The sequence below is a fragment of the Cavia porcellus genome, unplaced genomic scaffold (assembly GCF_034190915.1).
Source record: "Cavia porcellus strain 051 isolate PalLab524CR breed Dunkin Hartley unplaced genomic scaffold, mCavPor4.1 scaffold_25, whole genome shotgun sequence".
In the NCBI taxonomy this organism is placed as follows: Eukaryota; Metazoa; Chordata; class Mammalia; order Rodentia; family Caviidae; genus Cavia; species Cavia porcellus.
This window is the reverse complement of record NW_026947508.1, coordinates 6,219,139-6,239,389: the sequence shown is the minus strand read 5'-3', so window position 1 is coordinate 6,239,389 and position 20,251 is coordinate 6,219,139. Positions and strand designations below refer to the sequence as shown.

Genomic DNA, 20,251 nt, shown 5'->3' with positions numbered 1-20,251 from the left:
TTTCTTTCTTTTTTTAAAACAAAAAAAGAATAAAAACGATGGTAGAGAATTTCAAAACAAAAACAGGAGATCACACTGGTTAACATATTGGGTATCGTTATCTTCAGAGTAGTTGTTCGGATTGTAAGATACAGGCATGAACAATGAAAGTACAAACTATTCTTTCCGATGAAGAGATTAGCAGTTAGTGATCTAGCTTGTTTACATACACAGACGCACCATCTTTTCCTTTCTTTCTTTTCTCCTTTCCCGTCCCAGAGTTCTTTCTTGTTGAGCAGTTTCTTTCCCTTTCACTGTATCTATTTTCAGCAGAATACCACGAAGTTATTAAAATTGATGACAGAAATCTGTATTTGCAGACACTAGCCATGTCCAAGTCATGGGATCAAGCAGGAAAAAGAAGAGCAAAACTCAGTGTAGGGATAAATGAGAAGACAGAAATGGAGGAGGGGTAACAGGATAGCAAAAGATCAAGAAATGTTAGATGCATTTATTAATATACCAAAACAAACCTCACTATTTTTAAAATGTGCTAATAAAAAATCAGTTAAAAACCAGTATACACTACTCAGGAGCCCGAGGCAAGGGCAACACTGCAAGTTCAAGACCAGCCTTGGCTACAAAGTGAGCTCAAGGCCAACCTGAACTGCATAGTGAGACCGTCTCAAAAAGACAAAAAAAGTATGTACTAGGGTGTTAAGTCATAAGTGATAGACTATACATGCCAAGTGGCGGTATATGGAATTTTAAGGGAAGCAGTAGCATGATATAATATCAGCTGCTACAGATGAAGAATGGAGTTAATTTTTGGCAGGATTATCAGAAATTTTAAAAGCAGAAAATGACTGTTATATTCAGAGATCCTCAAAAGCCCCAATTTCACTGAAAGAGAATGTGGATACAGGGATGAAAAAGTAATGAAAGCAAAGACAGCACTGCAGAGTTTTGCATGACACATGACTGCCTTGGAATTATCCAAAGTTGTGATATTACGTGATACACTGGAATCCTATCAACAGGGTGATTTACAAACAACCCTGAGGTAGGACCCAACAGTCCCAAAGGAAGCCATGAGGCTGAGGGGGCTAAGCAGCCCCCAGCTCTGCACCCTCCCATGGTCCCAGTCACGAACTCTTCTAGACACCTCAGTCTCGAAGTCTATAAAATGGGAATAAAAACAGCAGTTGAGTTATCACAGCCTCCCTAGCCCCCAGGGGCCCCAAGGATTAATTAGCAGAAGTGTGGTGCTGTTGTTATTACTGAAAATTTTCCATAGGGCTCATCAGCTCTCTAAAGTTCTTAAGAAAAACTAAGGAAGTTTTGATGAAATGCCCCAAAGACAAGCAAGGCTGGCAATAGCAAAGCTGGAGGAGAAACAGCCCAGCAACCTCCTCCCCTCACCCCATCAGGGCTGCACTGGGCCGCAAAGCTGCACCAGAGTTTCATCAGCACTCCCCCAGGATGAGGTCAGCCCGCACGAAGGCCTCCATCCCTCCAGGGGACGATTATCACACTGTCACCAGCATCCCTGGGGCTCCTTATTAGTATAATAGAAACTCTTCGTACCATGTACAGGCTGACAGAGACGCAAGCCTGAAACGGACACGTGTGCACAGGCAGCCCCTCTCCGGGCCCTGGCGAGGGCTACAGGAGCAGGTGTGCCTGGCTCCCCTTCGCCACCCATCAGCCCATCCTATGGAATCCTAATCCCAGCTGCCGTGCGCTGGGGATGTCTAGGGAGAAGCTGGATGGAAGTGCTTCCAGAGGGGCAGCACATGAGCACAACTCCAGCCAGGAGCTCAGGAAGACAAAACGGCCACCACCGAAGGGCACACAGGACACTGCTAATCCCTGTTCTACATAAGTCCAAACACCGCCTCACGGCAGAGGAGGAACGGGCGACAGCATGCGGCTGGCAGGGGACACTGCGTGTAGGTCTCGGCAGCAACTCTGTGCTGTCCCTTCCACCTAGTGGTCTGGGGCATGCCCACCCTGGCTCCTGAGTGCCAGCCCAGTAAGAGGTGCAGCTCGGTCCTATGTGGCCTGGGCCATGCACCCCCTCAGAGCTACTCTGTCCCCTCTCCTGTGGCTTCCTTCCCATGTGTCAGGCTGCCTCTCACATCTATTCCTGTCTGCCCCAGAGGGCCCGAGTGAAGCAAGTTCTACCAAAATGACGCAATGCCCGGCCACAGGTGAGGCCTGGACTCTCCTGAAAGCACAAGCAGCTCCTGTGCTCCTTGACACACACAGGTGCTGATAAATGCGCCCCCCAGGGTGTTCCTGGTAAACAGAGGCACCCCGCCCCTCACCCTGACGGCCACATGAGCACGAGCACAGCTCGCTGGTGTGCTGCTCTCGCACCTTAAAAACAGATTATTTAACCATTGTCTTCCCCGAGGATTAGAGCTCTAATTTCAAACACACAGCTCCCTGGCTTGTCTCTCACATATGCAGAACATTCTGATAGGTTAAATGCTGCCATTTAATTACTCTAATGAGAGGTGCTTTTTTTGGGTTTCCGCAAACATTAATTTTTTTCCTCTCTTATTTTTAACATTTTAATCATTTATTTTAATCATTTTTAACATGTGTTTCTCTAAAATATTCCCCTTCGTTCCTCTATTGCATATGCAGGGAAGGAGGATGGCCCTTCAGATCAATGTCCTAAAGAATCACTGGAGGTTTGGGCTAATACCACTAAATGTCCAAGCCATTCATTTAAGTTTTTCCGATGTTAAATTTTAATTTAAAAATCGCAGAGAGGAGAGGTGGAAATCCTCCAAAGTGGCAACCAAATGGCCCCTGGACAGAAAAGTCAAACAGTTGCTCTGGGGGTGGGGTCAGCCTTACACAAGGACAGGGGAAGGTTCCCGAGACATTGGTCATATGCTTTAAAGCACCCCTGAGGTTAAGGAGACTATTTTCCATGGAGAGGCTGGAGGCAGCAGACTGAGTGGGAGGCCCACAGAGTAAAACCTTGCTTTCAGATATACTTTATTATTAAAAAGTATGACCTGTACCTGTACACTTCAAAACTGCCGATGGGAATTCATCACCAACACAGAGCTACTCGCGCCCTGGCTTTAGATCTGGAAGGAGCTGCGCCAACCACCCAAGGGCCGCAGCCGCTGGAAGGCTGGAAGGACGACCTCACGCAGCTGCGCTGCGATCAAGCTGGACCAGCAAAACAGGAGGAGCTTAAAGGAGTGAAAAACGTACCTCTCCACAACCCTGCAAGGTGACCTGGAATTAGCATCATGAAGTTCACCGACAGCGCGCGCCCTGGGATTCCACAGGAAGTCAGTGAATGGACGGATCACCTTTTCCATCCTTGCTCCTTTCGGAGTTTCTGACCTTTAGGCTCTGTAGCGTGGCAGGCACCACACGTTTTACAATTCTGACTCCATCAGCTTCAGAGTAAAAGTATGAGAAAAGGGGCTGGGGGTTTAGCTCAGCGGCATAAGCATCTGCCTTGCAAGCAGGCAGTCGTGAGTTCGATCCCTGGTACCGATAAAAAACAAAAGACAAAAAAAAGTATCAGAAAAACCCATCTGCTTCCAAAGAAATCAAGGTCAGGTAACTAAGTGTCACATCACATACCGCTCAGGGAGGACCTAAAAACTGTTAGACCAGATCAGCAAACTGATTGACCGTCACCAGACATCAGTGCAAACACACAGGGACATGACACAGAGGACAGACTCGGGACAGAACATGAGCAGATGACACAGGGAGAGAGGAGCTTTCCAGAAGCTGAGTTTTCAGTGAAAGGGGGCGTTAGCAGCTGTCTGCTGTCACAGTCCCCCTACCGTTGGCAGGAGAGGCAGAGTGACAAGGTTCACCTCAGAGAAATCATTTCCATATAAAATAACACTTGCTTCACAAATGCCATCTTGTCTCTCTTCTGAGAGCCTCGAATTTCAGTGAAACCACGGAACAATGGCCAGATGAAAAGAGCAAGCCTAAGCCTCCCTGTGCAAGCCCCGCTGCATGCATGCTCAGGCAGGACAGGGACCTCAGGGCTTCTCCCAGTGCCTCCTTCCCACTCTGTGTCTGACTCTGGGCCCCAAGCTCTCCTCCTTCTTAACCGTTACCCTCCCTGCCTGCTGCCTAAGCCACCACCCTGGACAGCAGCCCTGGACTCCGTCTTCTTCATTCGTGGCCTGCATTCAGCCTCCAGGTTCCAAATCTCCCTCTTCACTCTCTAACTCAGCCTCCTCTCCATCCTCACGTTCATCCCTAACCCTCCTAAAAGCCACTAATGTTCACAGAGACCTCTGAGACACTAATGACACGTTACTATGCCACATAAAGCTTCTCAACAGTTTCCCTGCTGTCCACATGACAAAAGCCCAAGGTCCAAGGTCTTCTGTGATCTGACCCCTGCTCACTTCTCCCACTCAGCAGCCTGTGTTTGAGACTCCTGCCTCAGAAACTGTTCTCCCAGCATCCTCTGCCTAGAAGAGAATCACAGCCCCACCCCAAACCTTAAGGACAGCTGTTAGCCTCCAGGAGGGCTTCCACAGGGCGACCTCCATAAAGGAGCCCTTCTTATCCCTTTCTGGCTACTTCCAACCCACACAAACTGCCCACTCCCTCCTCTGCCCTTCCATGCGTATGCCCACAATATCCCCTGTGACTGTGCCTATTTATGTATCATGAACCCCACTGAACTACAAAAATCAGATTATTTTCAAGCCAAGTGTGGTAGTACACACCTGTAACCTGGGAGACTGAGCCAGGTGGATCGCAAGTTTGAGCCCAGCCTGAGCAACAGTCATTTAGCAGACCCTGTCTTTAAAAAAAAACTTAAAAAGGGCTGGGCTGCAACACAGTATGAAAGCCTTCAGTTCAATCCCCAGTACTGCCCTCCCCATCTTATTTGTGTATTCTTAGTGCTTAGTACCACTACTGGGACACGGAGGAAATGGTCATTTGGTAAGTGACCAGAATGAATGAACAGGCAAGTTACACAATGCCTATGCGGAGTTATAGCTCATAAGACATTATGAAGAAGAAAGCGGACTCGAGCAAATGATTCTAAGGGTAGGTAATTTTTAAATGTTTATTTTTCACTTAATTTTATAGTTTAACATTCTGATTGTGTTTCTGTTGAACTAACATTAAAATTAGCCTGCATCCCTGCTTTAAACTGGTTGATGGGGGAGCAGAGCTAAAGACTTAAAGGAAAACTGCTTTAAGAGGAAAGTTTTGCGATGAATCATTCGCAAGTCAATAGCTGAAAGCTGCCTACACCCGTGTACTGTTGGTTTTAAACAAATACCTACCATTCCCCCAAAACAAACAGAGTAATTATGTAAAGCCCTGTTAGTGCTCAGGCGGTGTCTGTGATACACATTCCGTGCCCTGGCACCACCCCTAACTAATCTTGGCCGGGTCCGCACTGCTGGGCAAGGCTTCCTAATGCACCGGCCTCCAGCGCTCCAAGTAATGACATCGAGCTAATGGAGATGAGCTCTGCTTCGTGGCAGTTCGACTCCTAAGAATGGATCTTAAAGGTGAGGCGGCCGGCTCCGGAGAAAGTCTATTTAATTTGTTTAACATCATAAAAAGGGACATTTCCACATGGGCAGCAAGGACATGAATATCATGTGTGTATGGCAGAATTATAAACGCATTTTTGGCGAAATTCAATAAAGCTGATTCTACTGCATAAGGTCAGCAATTTGCTATAAAAAATGATATGATTGCAATTTTTAATATAACCCATGTATTTGCTGCAAGATGCTCCAGAAGATTGTGTAATGTAACCATTCGACCTCTCCACGGAGCGCAGATCACCCTGTTTACCCTTCACTGTCCTGACAAAAGCATCCATACAGAACAACAAAGTCAACAGCAATTACTTAACAACCACACTCTGTAAGTCCAAAACTTCCTTTTCTCAAACTCAAGAATGGAGGTCTGTCTTAGAGCCCTCCTGGAAAGCTGCAAAAAATTTTCTAGAACGACAAACACCCACAATTAAATTCCTTTCTAGTTACGATGGTAAGAAGTGAAATATAAAGAAAAGGTATAGATGAAATAAATAACTTTTATGTATGTATGACCGAGCATCTTGATTTTATTCCTAATAAGGTGATTCTTCAAGGAGAGCGCTCCAGCCCACGTGAGCAGACTACAAGTGAAACTAGACAACTCAGTGAGACCAGAGAGCCCCCTACCTCCAGGGGCTCCTGGAAATCTCTGTGCCCATCTGCATACTTTTGGGGGGAAATAACATAGGTTACCTCGAAGATTAAATGAGTAATGTTTTAAAACATACGAGAATGCTTTTACTTTATTTTATTTATTTTATTTTTTGGTACTGGGGATTGAACTCATGACCTCGCGCTTGCCAGGCAGGCACTTATGCCACTGAGCTAAATCCCCAGCCCCTGAGAATGCTTTTAAACTGTAGCAGAAATACCCACACCAGGGTTACTACACGGGCGGCATCAGGCTTGCTCCTAAATGACAGGAACTCATTGCCAGCAGCCTCTCCAGCCCCGGCCCCAGTCCTCTCTGGCACAGACTTCGGCAGTGGCAGGAAACAGACCAGAGACTGGGTATGTTGGTGAACAGAGCTGTACTTGTTCGGGGACAGAAGGAGAAATTCTAGATTGGGGGACATGAAATTTCAGCAGAAGCAGGCTTTCAGTGACATCTCCAGAAGGAGGCTGCCCCGTGTCCTCTCATTTCTCCTCAGCACACAGGCCACCAGGTCTAAGTGAGGCTCCTCTGTTCCACGCAGCCTTCACACCTGCGGGCCCTTCTGCCCCTGTGCTCGTGTGCCCACACAGACACGCACATTCTTCTGGGTTCAGCAACCTCTTCAGGGCAAACTAACCCCATTATTCTCATCAGGGCACCTGCCTTCACTGTAATTATTCCGTTTATTTTTCACATTCCTAAAGGAGTCTGTCTCCACCCCAGACCTCTGTCTGTTCTGTACACCATCGCATCCTCAGTTCCAGGGCCACGCTGTACCTTGTGAAACGTGCACAGCAAAGATTTGTGGGCTGGTGTTGGGTGTGGGTGGATAGATGGATGGATGGATGGCTACGCAGTACAAATTTTTCAAAATCAAATACTGAGATCTTGCAAAGAACAATATTATTTTCTGTTATTTCTATTTTAGTTCATAGCCCCTTCTTTTCAGGACTAAGAAGAAATTTTGACCAGGAACAAAAAAAGGAGAGTAAATATCAGAAATCATGGTGCTCCATATTTATTCTCTTTCAATTATATGCTGTGCAAATTCTCTCCATCTGTAAGTTAAACTGATTTCCTAACTGCCTCTTCTTCAAACTCAACCTGTGTCTTTCCGGGCAAGACCCTAAATTTTGCATTTAGACTAATTTAATTCACAATCCCATTTGTGACTCGCAGAGCTAGGGAGGGTATGGCTTTGTTCTTTTTTAGTGTCAAACACTGTCAGTGGTAAAACACCTTTCCTTGTCAGTCAAGAGTACTGATGCAGTGTTAAGCCAAAAACAGGGTAGAAGAGAGTCCTATTTCTATGTACTTTAGATTTCAATGAAAAGATGACATTTATGTGGTTGTGATGTTTAATTTATCACAAAGGGTCATGATGTTTTTTACTGAAATACCATGATATGGTAAACTTCAACTTTATGAATGAAAGCCTTTGCAATCATTTAACAAACTAAAACTACACAAAATTTAAAGACCACTATCTTACTAAAGACAATCTACTCAACAATCTAATTACAGAAAGATTACTTTAAAGGGCTTTAAAACTAAAAAGAATAATTAACAGTAAGAGACAAGCACATTCTCAGCTCCTGTGTCTGATGACGGGAGAACTCTGAGGACATGGGCTCCTATCAGAATGATTTAGAAACCAAACACGGGTCCGCTTAAAGATGGGAGGGAATTCAGTTCTTGGCACTACTCATAACTCTGCATGGGTCAGTAAAATGCAACAAAGACAAAGCTAGTGGCTGACTGACCAACCTAGCAAGCCTGCAATGAAAAATAAATTTAAAATAAAAGCATGAAGCTGGGTATGATGACACATGCCTGTAAGGCCAATACCCAAGAGGCTGAGGTAAGAGGATCATCACAAGTTCAAGGCCAGCCTGTATACATAACAAGACCCTGCCTCAAAAAATAAAAGCACATTATTTTATGCTTCATAGACATATACAAAACTACACACATACACACACCAGGAGATACATGTATTTTTTAAAGGCACAGGCTAAAAAAATATTCAATTAATGAGTAGTTTCTAAAGTTAGTTTTCAAACTTTCTAATTACAGTCCAATCTACATGAAATATACTTCAGTAGAGACTGCCTTACGGTATACCTTACTTTAACTCTCAAAAATCCTTGCTTCCAACATTTTCAACAGTTCCAACAAACCCACACGTCACAGCATGCCTTTAGTGCACGACTTCTCTACCCTTGGCAGATAAATCTTCAAATTCCCATCCCTAAGTGAGGCCAGATAAGAGTGACAAGTTTTCTTACCACCATCTCTGAAGTCCAAAGTGATACAAAATACATCGATATTTATTTTTTAAAAAACTAGAAAAACATCACATCTTTTAACAATTAAAAGCCCAATATGTATAGGCACCAATTCCCCCACGATACATATTTACTATGTATCACAAAAGTACACTAATAAAAATTTTAAGGAAAAAATAACAACTAAAATCCCTGTTCCTGCTGGGGATTTAGCCCAGTGGCATAAGCACCTGCGTGGCAAGTATGAGGTGGTGAGTTCAATCAATCTCCGGTACCAAAAATCCCTGTTCCTCTGAAATATAGTTGACTGCCAAAGCGTCCTTCTCCGACATGGACATAACTGGCTCCGTGTGGAGCAAAATGCTTTGTTCTTTCAGACTGAAAATCCCAATCTCTCCGTCTGCAGGTCAATCTGCTGTATCTCCAGCACTCACCGTACCTCTCTTTAGGGCACCTTCCTCCATCCTGGAGGCTGGAAAGCTAAAAGCTACTTTTCCCAGCCTGTGGCAGCTGGAGTTCTGGGGAAGAGCTGGATTCACCACATGGGTGCTCTCACCGTGATCTGAGAAGTGGAAATGAGGCAAAGGATCTTTGTTGTTTTTGACGGTTGCAAACATATCAGCAGAGAGGGCAAGCAAGGAATGCCCTGCTGCAGGCCGACTCTGGCCTCCAGCTTCCCTGGGGCCAAGGGGCGATTTTTTTCTTTTTGGTGGTAGTGGCACTAGGGATTGTACCAGGGTCTTCCCACGCAGGCCCTTTCACTTATTTATTTATTTATTTTATTTTTCCTTTCTTTTCTTTTTTTTTTTTTTTTTTTTTTTTTTATCGGTACGGGGATCGAACTCATGACCGCCTGCTTGTAAGGCAGGTGTTTATGCCGCTGAGCTAAATCCCAGCCCCTCACTTATTTATTTATTATTATTATTTTCTAAGGTCTTCCTAAGTTGCTGGCTCAAACTCTCGATCCTTTTCCCTCAGCCTTCCAGAGTACTGCAATTACAGGTGCTCACCACCATACTCACCTTCACGTGTGTGTGTGTGTGTGTGTGTGTGTTCAGTGGCACTGAGGACCACACTCAGAGACTGCAGGTGTGTACCACCATGCAATTTTAACAGGTGGGAGCCAAGCTCACATTCCAAGTCTTGTCACTGTTTTTCTTGGTGCCAGAAGACACTTGCAGTCGTGGCAACAGCGGCTTCCTGTTCCCTGGATCACAGCCAGCAAGGTGGCTCTCAAACTCTACAGCCCCAGAGGCCGCTCCAGACCCGCTGCTGACTGGAGAGCAGCAGCAACTCCCTGGCAAGGTCACTTCTCATCGCTCTGAAGTTCTTCGTTCCAGAGTCCCAGCCTCGCACCACTGCTTGGGCCCTCTCAGGATGTGTGTGGGCTCTAGCCGTGCTGAGTCCCACTCTGATCCAAACCCCTACGATTTTACCAATGGAAAGCTAACACCTGTACCTTCCTGTTTCCCAGGCTCAAAATGCTGGAGACTCACACACAATTGGCAAGAATGTTCTTACTGTGTGGATTTTTACGGTGCCAACAGGCTTACCTCTCTGATACAACATGACAGCAAACTGACTTCAGTAATTGCCCCCATCTGTGAGGAACATGTTCCAAGACGCCATCAGATGCCTGGTCCCTAGGGGATAGCACCGAATCCTAAATATACTGTTTTTTCTTACATATGTACCTGTGATAGTTTAATTTATAAATTAACCACAGTAAGAGACTAACAACTCTTTAGATAGAACCATTATAACCATATACTGTTGGCCAGACATGGTGGTGCACGCTGATAATCCCAGCACTCAGGAGGCTGATACAGTGGGATCACTGCAAGTTCAAGGCCAGCCTGGGCTACAAAGTGAGTTCAAGCCATCCTGAGCTGCATAGTGAGACTGTCTCAAAAAGACAAAACCAAGCCAGGGATTTAGCTCAGTGGCATAAGTACCTGCCTGTCAAGCACTAGTTCAATCCAAGTACAAAAAAAAAAAAAAAAGACAAAACCAAATAAATCAGTATTTTAAAAATACTGTTACAGAGGCATGCACAGATGATTTCTCAATATATCTTACTATAGTGTACACTTGCTGTACACTTGTGACAACAGCAAATGACCCAGCACCTGAGAGGAAATGAAGCGCAAAGCGCCGTGTGACAGCTACCTGAACACAGCATGGCGACATCATGACAGTGGGTCTGGCACCCAAGACAGCAACCAAGTACCCTGGGGTAGGCGGATACACTGGACACAGGGACAATGGCAGCCCAGGAAGGATGGGGGAACAGCTCCGGCTTTCATCATGTAATGCAGAATGGCACACAGCTGACAACTATGAACTGTTTATTTCTCACTCTTTATTTTATAGTCTCAGAGTGAGGCTGACTGTGTACATAAATGAAACCTCAAAGTACAAAAGTGCAGGTGAATGGGGAACTTGCATGAGGCCCATTAAGAGCACATTAAGAACACAGGGTACACACCACTGATCATCAGGGTAGTGCTAGGCATTCTGCGAAGCACTTGTCATATTATTTTCATTTAATTATGCCAGGAATCCTTTCCAGTAGACACTATCATTAACCCCTTTCACAGAGAAACCAAGACACCGCAAGGTTTCACGAGGTACACAACACTGCACAGCGAGAAAGCAATGAGGCTGGCTTGGACACGAGCAGTCTCTGCACCTACTGCCTCCTAAGCCGAAGTACCCCAGACACAACCTCCTGTTTGACCAATGGAAAGCTAACACCTGCATCTTCCTGTTTCCCAGGCTCAAGATGCTGGAGACTCACACACACTGGTAAGAATGTAAAATGGTATAACCACTTTCACAATCTGTTTGGGAGTTTCTTAAAAAAAAGTAAGCAGACTCCTCCCACATGACCCAGCCTTTCCAATCCTAACCATCTGACCGAAGGAATTCTGTATCCCTATCCAAGAATATTTTTAAAAAACACTTTTATTGGGGCTGGGGATTTAGCTCAGCGGCATAAGCACCTGCCTTGCAAGCAGGCAGTCATCAGTTCGATCCCCGGTACAGATAAAAAGGAAAAAGACAAAAAAAATAAAAAATTTTTTTAAAAAACCACTTTTATTAATACTCCCAAAATGGAAGCAACCCGAAGTCCATCAACAAGTGGATGGACAAAGATACTATCATCAGTATCAAGGAATGAGCCAGTGATACGTATAACAATGAGGATCAATCTCAGAATAATTACCTTGAATAAAAAATCCAGGCCCCTCCCAAAAAAGAACACATACTGTATGTAGCATTCCATTTATACAAAATTCTAGAAAATACAAACTTATAGGGACAGAAGGTGGATGCAGGCTTGCCTGAAATCTGGGGTTTCAGAGGTGATTACCTCAGTTGTGACAACAGCGTCACAAAAGTGTCTGTGTCCAATAATGCTATAACTTTGAGAATCATGCCCAAACCTGTCCCTCCCCTCAAACACCCTATCCACCAGGGAGGGCCCTGACTGTTTCTTCTGTGGGTCTGTCCTTCCTTTCCTGAAAATCTGTGGTATAGATCAAAAATATCTTAATCAGAAATCAGACATCCTGCCAAGCATGGTGGCTCATGCTTGTAATCCCAGCACTTGGGAGGCTGAGGCAGGAGGATTGCTATGTTTGAGGCCAGCCTGGGGTACAGTGAGTTGAAGGCAGCCTGAACTACATAGCGAGACCTTGAGTCAAAAAAAAAAAAAAAGGAGGAGGAAGAGAAGTTGTAGCAGCAGTCTGGGGGGTCCTAGTTCTATGTTTGCCACTAATTAGCTATTCTGCACTTCTCTGAACCTGTCTCCTCATCTGTGAAATAGAAGACAGGAGCTGTTCTGACACCCACTAATTCTTTTCAAAATTTTTCAAAAAATATGTACCATCTGCTTACTAAGATCATAAATAAAAACCTGGACACGATTGAGCCCAACTGCAGTCTTAGCACGCAGGAGGCTGAGGCAGAAGGACTGCTGTGAATTCAAGGCTACCTGGCTACACAGTGTGTTCGAGGTTAGTCTGCGCTACATGGTAAGACCATGTCTCGAAAAACCAATAAAGAAAGACAGACAGACACACACAGAGACAGAGAGAGACACAGAGGAGGAGAGATGAGAGAGGGAAATGGAAGGAAGAGAGATGGGAGGGGGAAAGGGGAGGAAGGCGGGAATGAATGAGAATATAACACGTGTTTCACGAAGAGTAAACATTCCCCATGTGAAAATGCCATCATTTCCGCTCCGCTTCTGCTGCCACCAGGCCAGCCCAAGCCCTCTGCACCCCACGGAGCACAGCCCGCTCCGGGGTGGGTGGCCGCTGCCAGGCTGAGGCACTTAAGGCACACAGCCGGCGTGAACTTCCTCTAAGGCTCTCAGGTCCTGCCTGCTCACCAAGTGCCACCCACCGACAGTGTTCCTACTCCAGGGCTCCGCCTCCAGCTCCTGCTCACTGCTGCCCCCCCACTTCCCAGCCCTGCTCACTGCACACGTGAGCCCCTGCAGTGGCTCCTCGTTCACAGCACCCCTCCTACTTGTCCCCATCTCGCCCCGGCCTCTCTCAGTGCCCACCTCACAACTGGGCTCTGATCACTCTGCTGAGTGGACACTATAAGGCTAAGGACAAAAGAAACCACCTAGAAACACTGGCCTCTAGTGGGTACAGTTCTGAGACCTGATGTATTCTAGGGCTGAAAACATGAATTACAGAATTAAAAACCAAAAAGAAAAACCTGAGTTCCTCTTGAGAAACTTGTGATACCAGCCACCCACTGCTTTAATCACCCTTCATCGCTCCGCTTCTGAGGCTGCGGGGCTGGGAGGCCGAGGGTAAGACTGCCCCCCTGGTGGAGACCATGGCCAGAGCACCCTGTACCCCAGGCTCTGCACCGCCTGACCCTGCTGACTCGGCTGGAGACTGGCACATCCGGTGGGAGGTGCGGCAGGCCCAGCCTGCTGATGAGCACTCAGATGTGTTCCCACCTCCTTCTCATGAGCTTCAGCACCCGGGAAGACGGTGCTCCAGGGTCCTTTGTTACGTGCTTGGTGTAACAGCATTTCATACAAAAAGTAGGAGTATAGTCTGACATCCCACAATGGCCCAGGGCACCAACATATTGAAACATACACACATACAACTAGGCTACCACTAGACATAGTGGCACAAGACTGCAATCTCTGCAACTCCAGAGGTAAGACAGGAGAATGACAAATTAGAAACCAGCCTGGATAACCTGGTGAGAACCTGTCTCCAAAGAGAAAGGGCTGTGGGTGTAACTCAGTGACAGAGGACTTGCCTGGTATGCACAAAGGCCCTGGATTCCACTCCTAGCACTGCCCAAATGTACATAACAGTCTGAATCCTTCAAGTTTCCAAAGCTTTCCCTTTATTTCAATATTTACTTTAAATCAAAAATCAAATTTATGACCAAAGTACAATTAGTAGCACACAGCTATATATTCCCAGCTACTCCAGAAGCTGAGGCAGGATGAACACTTAAGGCCAGAGTTTGAGATCAGCCTGGGCAAAGTTGAAAAACCCTGTCGCACAAACCAAAAACAAATTAAACTTACAAACCTATATCCAATCAAAAAAGGAAGGATGGGAAAACTCTCCTTTAGAAAGAAAGCATTTTTCCTATAACCAGTGACCACACTATCCCCTGCAATACAAATCTGGGTTAAGTGGCTACAGTAATTTGTCTTCCCCCCTCCCTACATATATTATGTTTGTATTAAAAACTGTCACATTCATTTTCTGTGAAACATAATCTGATGAATTTTCCAAGAGAAACGTCGTATGGCCTGCTCACCACATGCAAAAGCACTGTCTTAATCATGTGTTTTCAACCATGCACAAGAAAGAATATTCACTAGGGCATTGTTAGAAACAGCAAAAAGAGAAGAACTGGCCTCAGTCTTCACAAACTTGGTACTGCTTTAAAAAAAAGTATCACACACACATTGGAATACTATGCAGCCAACTAAAAGAATGATACAGTTCTGTATGTGACGATGTGGAATGGCTGCCAAGATGTAACATCCATTGTAAAGGCAAAGAAAGAACAGACAAAAGCCAGGCAAGTGGTACACACCTGTAGTTCTGCTTAGCTGGGAGGTTGAGGCAGGAGGATCATAAGTTCAAGACCAGCCTGGGCAGCTTAAAAAAACCCTGACTCCAAAAAAAAAAACCCTGACTCAAATTTTTTTTAAAAAAAATTTTTTTTTTTTACATTTTTAAGTGCTAGGAGTTCAGCTGTGTGGTAGAACCCTTGTCTAGCATGTATAATACCTTGGGTTCCATCCTCAACATCACCAAATAATAAAATAAGATAAAATAAAATAAGTAACCACTGTATTTAAAAAGTGTTAGTGCTTCCGTAGGAGTAATAAATATTAATATGCTTTTATATGGCTAGATTATCTCTGGAATGACGCATAAGAAACTGTTAACAGCAGCATCCTCTGGGAAAGAAAATAGAGTGGAACAGGATGAGAAGGAATACGACATATTTGTTTCACTGTTTATCCTTGGCTGTTTGAATTTTTAGAACCATGCATCTTAGCTCCCCCCAAAAATAAAAATCTCAATAGCACTAATTTATACAACCATGTCCCTTTCATCACTTTGCTTTTCTCTGTTGTGTTATTGCAGGCATGTAAATTTAAGAAATTTCTTCATTTTCTTGGGAACCAGCCAAGTGACCAGGTGAACCGGGAGTGCCGGACCCAGGCCCACTCACTCGGCTCATCCCCGGCATGGGGTGACACGTGTCTATCCAGCACAGGTGAGCATGGGAACTGCAAGCTCAGCCACCCTCCGGCTGCAGGGTTATGGCACATCGATTTCCTGCACTCAGCTGGCCTGGTTGCTTTCTGTCTCATCCTGGATGCTGAGAAAAATCTGCAGAGTTCAAGACAAGTTTGGGTAACAAGGGAAGCAGGAAAATTGATGGCGGGAACCGGTCAGTGTGATGAATAGGCTGGGCCAGAACAGCAGGTGACGGATATGCAGATGCAAGACTGGCAGGGAAGGAAGCCGGTCCGCGCACAACAGATGGATGGAGACGCTCAATCATCCTCAGGAACAAGCGCGGCTGCCACACAGCCCCGGCTGCTCGGCCTAGGCTCCTCACTCACCTGCAGGATGCAGCCCACACCCCAGGGGCTCTGGACACCTGCCCCACGCAGGGCGGAGCCCGGGTAGGAGCAGGAAGTAGGGGGGAAACGCCACCCTACTGCAAGCTGGACTTCAGGCCAACTGCTAGTGGCCTTTCTCTCACTTGCCCTCTTCCTCCAGCTGCAAAGCCATGCCCACTTTGCTGTCTGGGCAGCTCATTTTCCCGAGAAGGGTTTTAGGGCCAGGGTGGCCTGTCTTCCCCAGACTGAGGGCAATGCAGGCAGTTCAGTGTAAAACCACACAGCCCTGATCAAGCTAGAATTGTAGGCCGCGTGCTTCTTGCCCACTGGCCTCTCTGTTCCTTCTTCTCTGGAGTCAGTGACAGAGATCCTAGGCCAGTGATGGCGAACCTTTTATTGCTTTCAATGATAATAAACAGCCTGCTGTGGCACGTGTACCATAGGTTTGCCACCACTGTCCTAGACCAACCTGTGTGGGTCAAAGTCATAGCTGAGGTGAACTCCTTGGGTAAGCGTACTTGCCTCTCATGCATCTAAGACTAACACGTAAGAACAAAACAAAGCAAAAAGAACTCACTCTACTGCTTTCTCTCAGAACGGGCATATGTTTTAAAATGCCCTTGATAAGCTGGGCCTCACAGTACACACCTATAATCATAGTACTCTGGGAGGCTGAGGCAGTAGGATAGCAAGTTCAAGTCCAGCCCGGACAATTTAGCAATTTAGCAAAGTCTTGTCTCAAAATGTGAATAAAAAAGGAGTTGGGGATGTTACAGCTCAGTATTAAGACCCTGGATTCAATCCTGAGTATGAAAAAAAAAGGGTGCATGATATACAGGGTCCACTTACTCTAGCAAACATAGGCATCAATCTGAATCTTGAAGCCTTAATCCAGGTCTCGTTAACAAAGACACAGGAGGGCCAGACGGCCCCTCACAGGGCCGACACCACTCCTTCCAGCTCAGCCACAGCAACTGCGGGGAAGAGGAAAAGGCCTCAGGCCTTTCCCCAAGGAGTGGCTTGGCAACACGTGCGCCCCCTGCCCCCAAGCTGTCTACTGGACCTCAGCCCCAGGAACAAAAGCTTTGGAAAAAGACTTCTGGCTTCACTAAGATATGTTAAAGAATTAATTATAAAGTAAAGCTGACGGGAGAAAATTAATTTTAGAAACACAAGAGGTTACTTTTTTTTTTCCTGGAGATGGGGGAGGAAACACAGTTATTTTCGTTTTTATCCTAGGGGCACAAGCTGGGAGCTGTCCAGTCGATAACCTGGCCATCAGAACAAGGTTTGTAATTAAAAGGTCAGTGACCTGGAAAGCCAGGGCCCCACTCCCAGAGCTTCTCAGTAATGACGGAGCTATTAAATTAAGGCTGTTATGAAATCAATGCTAAAAAAGCTTTCATGGTAACGAGATTCCATTCAAGGACATGCAAACTACCTCATGAAATGGATGTAAATGATAAAAAAAAAGAAAAGTAATAAAAGAGAGTTAAATTGAAATCTGTGTAAGAATTTACTCCCCCTTAAACTACTGTGGTGAGAAAAGTCCTTCACCTCCACCCCGACCCCAAGGTTGTGCCCACCAGGCTTCTTCCTCGAGTTCTGTTCCAGCAAGGGGGCAGTTTAGCTACGGGCTCCACTTCCAGGAACAGAGAAGAAAGGTTAGATCCAGTGTCACCTTTTAGAATGAGAAAGTAGCCATGTGTTTTATTTAGTTTTCCTCTTTCCCATTCCCATCCCTCACCCCATGACCATTTATTAGATGAAAGCGAAAACAGCCCTTTACTTATATACTTCGGAAGAGCTCCGTAAGTAAAAGTGTCAGTCAGCACCACCCTGGCCCCACTCTACAGGATTATGCAGAAACACACAGACATTCACTCTTTTCTAGAAGCCTGCTTTGCAATGCATATGGTAGGAACAGTCAACAGACAATTCTATTCCCTTTTGCCCCTGCAAACACACATCACTTTTACCTGTTTGTACTCAGCCTGCTAAACATGTCTGGAAGCAGACTGCACCCCACATTTTGTGGTTGGAGGAGGTGTCAAATCAACCCAAGTCTACTGACAACCTCCAAGCCTCTAACTTTCTATGCTGATTCCAGGGCTGTTTTTCAGTTACTCTAGCTCACTGGATTGCAGCCTGATTACAGCCCCAGATATGATGCCTGCCTGGCAAGAAGTGCTTCTATATATAGACCAGTTCTGTGAGGGCTTAAGCCCCACACCCAGGCCAATCATCATCGTGTGTGGCTGACTGCAGTTGACGTGTCCTCTACAGATTCAAGCGCTTGGAAGGAAAACAAAAACATTCATCCTGATACTCTGAAGGTGAACAGCTGCTTTTCTCTTTCATCCAAAAAATTCCCGATAAAAGGAAGAAATGCTGTAAATTACACAAAATGGCAGTACAAACTTCAAAGAAAATGATAAATGATTCTAATAACTTCATGTTTCTCATTAATGACTCCATATTCAGCCTTTAAAGCATCCAAAGAGATCTCCAAACAACATCCCTAAAAACCTAAGCAAGGCAGACCTTTGCAAATCAATGCCCTGCACTGAGCATGCTCTGCTGCCCACCCCAATCAGAGAGCACACTTAACCTGTCAGGGACAGGCAGGACGCAGCCCCTGCTCCAGGCTGTGGTTTCACAGTAACATGAACTCAGCTGATATGCCTAAAGTAACCCTCATTCTCCACTGAACTGACTTGCACTACAGGGACCTCAATTTCTATATTAAATATTAAATAATATTAAAAGAAAAACAAAACTGGATTTCCCCTTTCAGGAAAGAGATGTTTATTAAAAAAAAGAAAAGTCAAGATTATAATTCAAGTCAGTGCTCCACTGCAATTCCCTGAAGTGACATTTGCTAGGAAAAGCACAGGCTTTGGCATCTGGGAGCTCTCCCCAAACCAGAGCCTTGCACCCTCCACAGCCACGACCCCGCGGGGAGCCTGAGAGTGTGGACACCACAGCGATCCCTCTTGGCCCCTTCCTCAACAGCCACTATTAGGGACGGCTGCCACCATGAGGGATGGCATAGGTGTTCCTCACTCAGCCACCATCAGAAATGGTGCCAAGCTGTGTAATCGTGCAAGCCTGACCCAAGGACCAGCGGAAATTAAAAAGTGAAGTTTAAATCCACGAAGGGGCTTTTCTTCCCCAGACGCCCATCAAACCTTAGAATTCTCTGCCCAGAAAAGGTCCTGCCAGAAGTTACTCTCCTGGGATTCAACTCGGAAATGGGTAATTACCGACTGAAGCAGCATTTTAGAAGATAATGGAGATGGCTGATTAGCCTCAGTGATTCCGGGTTTAAGTTCAGGGGTAAATCTGTGTGGTTGTCTTTAGAGCAAGAAGGGCAGGGGAGCATCTCGCAGTTCTGAGCACCCACAATTCTAAAAACACTAATCCAAGTTAGGGAGCCACTCTACCGACAAATCCACATCTCCTTCAGGCCCTTGCTCACTCTCCAGCCTTTCTGAGGCAGCTGGCATCCAGCTGCCCTCCTTAAAATCAACTCCACTCTGCACTAACTGGTCTCCTCATCCCCTGCTCCCCACTGTCCGAGTCCCGGCGGAACCCGTCAGCAGACAGACCACACTCCTCCCCTCTCCATTTGGTCATGCCTGCCTCCCCCAACTAGAATGGCTGCTCTCTGAGGCCAGGGACTCTGTCTGTCCTATTCCTGGCAAATCCCCCTTGGGAAGAAGCGGGGTGGCATGGGGTTACACACTCACTCTTGGGTGAACTGATTCATCGGTTAATTTTTTTAAGAGCAGCAAATAATAATTGTGCAGAACAGTTTCCTCTCTATAGCAATTATGAGCCAAGTGACTCAAAAGAAGTATTATTTGGTACAGAGTTTCTCTCTCTCTTTTTTTCTCTCCCTCTCCCAGTCAGGGATTTATTAAAATTAAACAGATTAGATGGAGCTCCTGATACTAAAACTGCTCAGCAAAGCCTGCGGTGGGGAAGTGCCGAGCAAACACCAGAGACATTTGTCTCTAAATTGCTCTAAATACCTTCTGCAAATGAAATTCTAACCCAGCTGCGTTTGAGAGAAAATGAGGACTAACTGGTCATTGTCGGTGGAGGAGAAGATCAGACAGTTATAATATTGCACAATGTACTGGGTAAGGATCTCTCGGCAACCATAGATTTTGTCTCAGGTTACCCCGGGTAATCAGCTCAGCTTTTAGGCTCAGCTTTCTCCCGCTTCGATGCTTTGATGAGAGAGCTGAAATCCCTAAGCTTTTATGATTAATTACTCCCTATAGGTACACATATTTCAAGGAAAAACTCTTTTATGGCATGATGCTTGCAGAATGGAGAGGCCAGCCAACACACTCCAAATTTTAATAATCTCCTAATGATGGGGGGGCAGTGAGCCAACGCAGCCAGCGAGCACACAGCGCCCCTCACCAACCCTGTCACAGAGACCAGCCTTGGGGCTGCTGCGAAGCAGCTGCCTGTGAACGAAGTGCTTGGGCGCCCTGTGCCCAACACTGCAGTGTGGTCAGGGAGGAGCAGGTGCCAGGACCAGGGCACCGGCAGCACCCCTGCAGGGGAAGCATAAGGCAACCAAAACCAC

At 45.9% G+C, this 20,251-nt stretch overlaps 1 protein-coding gene across 2 annotated transcripts in view; it reads right to left on the bottom strand.

Annotated features, from left to right (window-relative positions):
* Nucleotides 1-20,251, bottom strand: part of Pex14 (peroxisomal biogenesis factor 14) — a 142,241-nt gene that overhangs the window by 65,176 nt on the left and 56,814 nt on the right. The window lies entirely within an intron of this gene.